The sequence below is a fragment of the Apodemus sylvaticus genome, chromosome 15 (assembly GCF_947179515.1).
Source record: "Apodemus sylvaticus chromosome 15, mApoSyl1.1, whole genome shotgun sequence".
NCBI classification, from domain to species: domain Eukaryota; kingdom Metazoa; phylum Chordata; class Mammalia; order Rodentia; family Muridae; genus Apodemus; species Apodemus sylvaticus.
Window position 1 is genome coordinate 59,393,590 of NC_067486.1, and position 6,427 is coordinate 59,400,016.

A 6,427-nucleotide genomic window follows, 5' to 3' on the forward strand; every position below is an offset into this window, starting at 1 on the left:
TTAGTCCAGTGTCAAACAAAAATAGCAAAAGTGAACTTTTCTGTCATTTGTCTTTTTTTTTTACTCTATGCCATATTTTCACTTCTGTATGCAGACAATAAAAACACCCTTTATGTTAAAAAAAATATGCTCTAATAACAGTGGCCATGGCAAATGGAGCAACAAACTTTGTAGTTCATCTGTTATGTTTGTTTGGAATTTCAGTTTTATATAGATGTTTTAATTTTAGAGGAAGAACATTAGTGGGGATTGCATACTATAGAGTATAACTGCTCTCTATTAATTTCTATGCTTAAAAACCGGGCTGTGTGTGATGAGATGTGTCTGTATTCTAAGCACTCAGGAAGCAGAAGCAGAGGGTCATAACTTGGAGACCAAGCTGTGCCACAGGGCAAGTTCCCCTCTAGCTGAGACTATACATCCTGTTACAAACCAAACATCAGAAACTAACAAACAAAATCCTTTGTGAGTCTTGTCAAAAATATTCTAATATTATGACTTAGCAGTTATGTAAAATTATGATACTAATCATTTTTCCAAAAAAAAATGAGTCTTGAAAGATGAAGATGTCTTTATCACATAAAAACTATGTCTTTATCACACCTTAATAGTTTATAGAGACAGAGTGGAATAAGATAAAGCCTCTTGAAGAAAGAGGCTAAGGTGAGTCCCCTCTCCATGTTGCATAGAGACTAGAGTGGTCCTTAGAATAATTGGAGTCTAGCCTGCCCTGCCCCTTGCCAGGCTCCTGTGAATGCCACTTATCCTGTTCAAACTCTGTTCCTCCTTTATAAGATAAGGGAAATGTATTAGGAGTTATCTAAGCTATTCTCAAGCACGGAATTCTATACAATTCTATGAAACACCATTCTTTCTCTCACATGTAACTGACAGGCTGTGGTAGTGAACTGAGACTTGGAAACCCATTTCTTTTCAATGAACATTTACTGTCTCTTGCAGATACAAGTCATTGGTAAGACTCCTTTTAAACCCTCTTTTCACTGAATTGTAAGTAAGAACAAATTTCCTATACTCAACTTTAGGGTGCCTTTCATCTGCTAGGAAAAACTAAGCTGTTCTAGTTCTACTGATAAATCAGGAGTTACAGCATTTAATTTTCATACAAAGTTTTGGCCAGTTGTGGGAGGTTCCTCCAGTTTTTAATTTCCACTGGACAGCACAGCTCTCTAGAACCAGCAAAGGCAGGCACCACAGACAAAGCAATGTTCAGAAACAGTAGTTAGATTAAAACAAACACATGAAGAACAAACTTAGGCTGTATTTTTTTTATGAGATTCAGCCCACCTGTCATTCTTAGAGTATCTTATCACCTTTAATATATTCTATTCCAAAGTGGCAGAGAAGAAGGGAACATGAGTGGCTGTAGCCATTTCTAAAGACTGGCAAGAGCCTGGCACTTCAAAGCCCCCGGCATGAGTATGGAACAGGATGTAAGAAAAGGCTGGAAAACCACTGTTCATCACTGTGCCCCTGGGAGTGCTGTGCAATCTGAAACATCTTTCAAGAACACTTGCCATGAATCAGGCCATACTAAGCACTAAATACTCAATGATCAGATCTAACTTTGATGAATACAGGATTTTATATCTTACTTTTTATAACAGTACAACTCATGCAAAGAGAATGGGTAAGATCTGTAAAAGAATAAAGGAGATGCTGGCCAGCTTCAGAAACAAACAAACAAACAAACAAACAACTTTTCTGCTGGGCTTAAAGACAATTAACATACATTCAGAATGCTCTTTTGTCCATCAACTTATATCTGTCACACTCAAGAAATAATTCTCTTGTCCATAACTCTGCAATATCCCTGAACATGTAATTGTGTGGAAAAGATGCAGACTACCTGTAAAAGATCAGATGGGAAGTTCTGGGAAAGAGCAGAGTTGTCCTGGGGAAATGGAAGAGCAAGCCAAGAGAGCTTTGGGTAAAGAGTGCAAGAATTGAGCTTAGTACAAGGAGACAAGGATGGATCAATTCGCATTCTTCTGCATGCTGACCTCCAGTTGAACCAGCACCATTTGTTGAAAAGGCTATCTTTTTTCCATTGGATGTTTTCAGCCTCTTTGTCGAGGATCAAGTGGCCATAGGTGTGTGGGTTCATTTCTGGATCTTCAATCCTGTTCCATTGATCCTCCTGTCTGTCACTGTACCAATACCATGCAGTTTTTAACACTATTGCTCTGTAGTATTGCTTGAGGTCAGGGATACTGATTCCCCCAGATTTTCTTTTGTTGCTGAGAATAGTTTTAGCTATCCTGGGTTTTTTGTTGTTCCAGATGAATTTTATAATTGCTCTTTCTAACTCTGTGAAGAATTGAGTTGGGATTTTGATGGGTATTGCATTGAATCTGTATAGTGCTTTAGGCAAAATGGCAACTCCAAATGGATCAAGGACCTCCACATAAAGCCAGACACTCTGAAGCTAATAGAAAAGAAACTGGGGAAGACCCTTGAGGACATCGGTACAGGGAGAAAGTTTCTGAACAGAACACCAATAGCGTATGCTCTAAGAGCAAGAATTGACAAATGGGACCTCATAAGGTTACAGAGTTTCTATAAGGCAAAGGACACCATCAAGAGGACAGATCGGCAACCAACAAATTGGGAAAAGATCTTCACCAATCCTACATCAGATAGAGGGCTAATATCCAATATATATAAAGAACTCAAGAAGTTAGACTCCAGAAAACCAAACAACCCTATTAAAAAATGGGGTACAGAGTTAAACAAAGAATTCTCACCTGAAGAACTTCGGATGGTGGAGAAGCATCTTAAAAAATGCTCAACTTCATTAGTCATTAGGGAAATGCAAATCAAAACAACACTAAGATTTCATCTTACACCAGTCAGAATGGCTAAGATTAAAAATTCAGGAGACAGCAGGTGTTGGAGAGGGTGTGGAGAAAGAGGAACACTCCTCCACTGCTGGTGGGGTTGCAAATTGGTACAACCACTCTGGAAATCAGTCTGGCGGTTCCTCTGAAAACTGGGCACCTCACTTCCAGAAGATCCTGCTATACCACTCCTGGGCATATACCCAGAAGACTCCCCACCATGTAATAAGGATACATGTTCTACTATGTTCATAGCAGCCCTATTTATAATTGCCAGATGTTGGAAAGAACCCAGGTATCCCTCAACAGAAGAGTGGATGCAAAAAATGTGGTATATCTACACAATGGAGTACTATTCAGCCATTAGAAACAATGAATTCATGAAATTCTTAGGCAAATGGATGGAGCTAGAGAATATCATACTCAGTGAGGTAACCCAGACTCAAAAGGTGAATCATGGTATGCACTCACTAATAAGTGGATATTAACCTAGAAAACTGGAATACCCAAAACATAATCCACACATCAAATGAGGTACAAGAAGAAAGGAGGAGTGGCCCCTGGTTCTGGAAAGACTCAGTGAAACAGTATTCAGCAAAACCAGAACGGGGAAGTGGGAAGGGGTGGGTGGGAGGACAGGGAAAGAGAAGGGGGCTTACGGGACTTTCGGGGAGTGGGGGGGCTAGAAAAGGGGAAATCTTTTGAAATGTAAATAAATTATATCGAATAAAAAAAATTAAAAAAAAAACTAAAAAAAAAAAAGAGTGCAAGAATGTGGTCTGGGGACAGGGAGGGGCAGAGGGTGGGGGAGGGGAGCAGCTGCTGGGGATGTACTGTGCCTCTTATATACTGTGGGCTTTATTCCCAAATGCTCCTATTCAATTGATCTGTTCAGATACTAGCATGTACTGGGATACTCCCAGGCTGCTATCAAAAATGCACTCTCTCCTCTATGGGCTCTCTTCTCCTGCAAGCTGTAAGGAGTGCAGCAAGTTTGTCCTGAAGTGTTTGGTAAGTGAAACAAACTTAGCAACACTAGTAAAGTGTAGACACCATGCTGGGGTGAAGATGAATGGAAACACAACTGGGAAATAGATCACAACTAAGTGTGAATAGTTGGGAAAAAAATAAAGAAAATATTTCTGTCATAGAGTGATTTAGACTAAGATACACAGCTGAGTGTAGAACCCAACAGAAAGCCATGTGCAAAAGGACAAACATTGTTTCATTTTTTAAAACAATGTATTAGCTTAAATTAAGCCAACAGATATTTTAAAATTATCACTATTCCATGCTTTCTTCTATGCATTCAGCTTGCTTTTTTTTTTCTTTTAGTAGTAAACACTCAGATTTTCTGAACTTTTTCAGTCAGGAAGGTGAACCGGTCTTAATTAGTCACTATTGTTTGAGAATAAACTAAGCAATTCTGTCACAGGGTTTTTAAAGAGCCAACGATTTTTGTGGCCAGAGCTGTTATGGAATATAAGGATGTCAAGTTTCCACAAAGCTTATATACAAATGATATTGAGTAGTCCAATATCCAATGCTAGTGCAGATCTACAATCAGTTATGCACTTAGTGAAGCAAACATGTTGAAGGACATCTTGCCTTGTGACTGTTCAGAAGAACTCAAGATGAAAAAACTCTACTAAGATATCTAACAAGCGATTCTAAAAACAAGACCTCAGCAGCAGATTATTATATAATTATTAACATCTAATTATCATTTCAAGTATTATCTTGGAATCAGAAATATTTACCAAGTCATGAGTTATGTTCAAGTTACAGGTGGTTACAAGAACTCTTGTATTTTCAGAGCTAAGAGATTTGCCCCATTCCATCAGCTTGCATGTTTACAATTTACATGGTTATATTCAAGTTCAGAATACCTAGACCCTGTATAACAATGCTTTACATTAGCATTGCTTGACCTTCATTATTTATATGGAACTAAGGACATTGCACATATTATTTCTTTCATTCTGCAAAGCACAAAGTGGAACAATCAAGGTCTTCTTCATGGCCTGCTACTACTCTCGGATTATGGAAACACAGAAACAAAATAAAACTCTGTATGCAATGTTTTCTGAAGATCCTGCTGTTTCTGAGACACTTGAAAGAACTCAAAAAAGTCCATCATCAGAAAAAATCACCTTCTATTCTTTTAAATAGTTTTTAAATGCATTTGAATGACAAGTCCACCCCTTTTTCATGATTTGTCCTCAGACTCTGAAGTTGTCAAATTATGAGTCTATGTGATTTGATATTGACTTTCATCAATACGTTGACAACCACCCTAAGAATATAAGGGTCAGGATCAAGGTCTGTCCTAATGGCATTCCTAGAAGTAAAAAACAACTCAATGAATAAATGAGAACTTAGGAATAAAATTTACTATCTGGACAGACAAATCTGATATTTAATCAGTAAGCATGTATTGTTTTGATTTTTTTTTGTCTCTGTCCATAAATAAAGTACATATTGCTTTGGATTACCACAAAAAATAACTGTAGGACCTGACCTTACTGAAACAAATCCAGGCATGTTTATATCCACTGATGTCAGTATGTGCCAAAACCACAGATACATAAATGTCACTGACTTGACGATGTAGTCAAGTCTGAACAAATCACTCTAGCTGGACTTACAGAATATAAAGGGCATTGAGGAGAAGAGAGATGGAGTGTAAATTTGGAAATATGTTATCACTCTTAGTAAAGAAAGGTCATTTGCTTTAAAGTGAGAGTTTAGAGACAGTGGTTAGTCATATAAGAGACAGTCTGAGATGTACAACCACTCTCAGGGTTATCTAGAGTTGCTACCTCAGTAGGTGTGCCTATACCTACTTACTCTATTCAACCTGCTAGTATTCTGTTCCTGACTGATTATGCTAAAAATTATAACACTGAACAGCATGCTTCTTTCTAGGCACTTGTTACCTCTCATATCTCTAATTTTCTTTATTGATACTTCATTGTTTCTCATTAAAGTGCTGAAAACCAACCAATAAAATGCTAATTTTTTTACCAAAGAAATTAATGTCTCACAAGTGTTTGCATTCAAATAGAAATATGTTTATAATGTTTCATTTTAAAGTCTCTCCTTGATAACTATGAACAGATAATTTTAAATTTATCAAATGACATATAAATATATATTGAAAATTGACTGTTTAAAATGATTCCATTTAATGTGTAATTTTTAATGAGGGTAATTTTAATGCAGACATTGAAATAGTCTTTAAGGAAAGACAACTAGATAAAACTTGACTCCTTGTCATAAGATTGTAAGTTTGAGTTTATATAGAGGGATATCACTAAAAAATAAATGCCCCTGTTGTTTAGAAAAGAAAGATGTGTGCACCCCATGTGGTAGTAGAGGACACTGATGAGGAAATATGTTCACTTCATCCAAATAAAAAGTAACTAATTGACTACAACAAGAATACATTCAGACCAAACTGAATCCTGAATCCAGATGAAAGGGGAGATTCTTGAAGAATTTGCCTATCTAGCAGTTATTTCTTACTTAATTTGTATTGCTTGTGTTCACTTAGCCAACAGATTAGT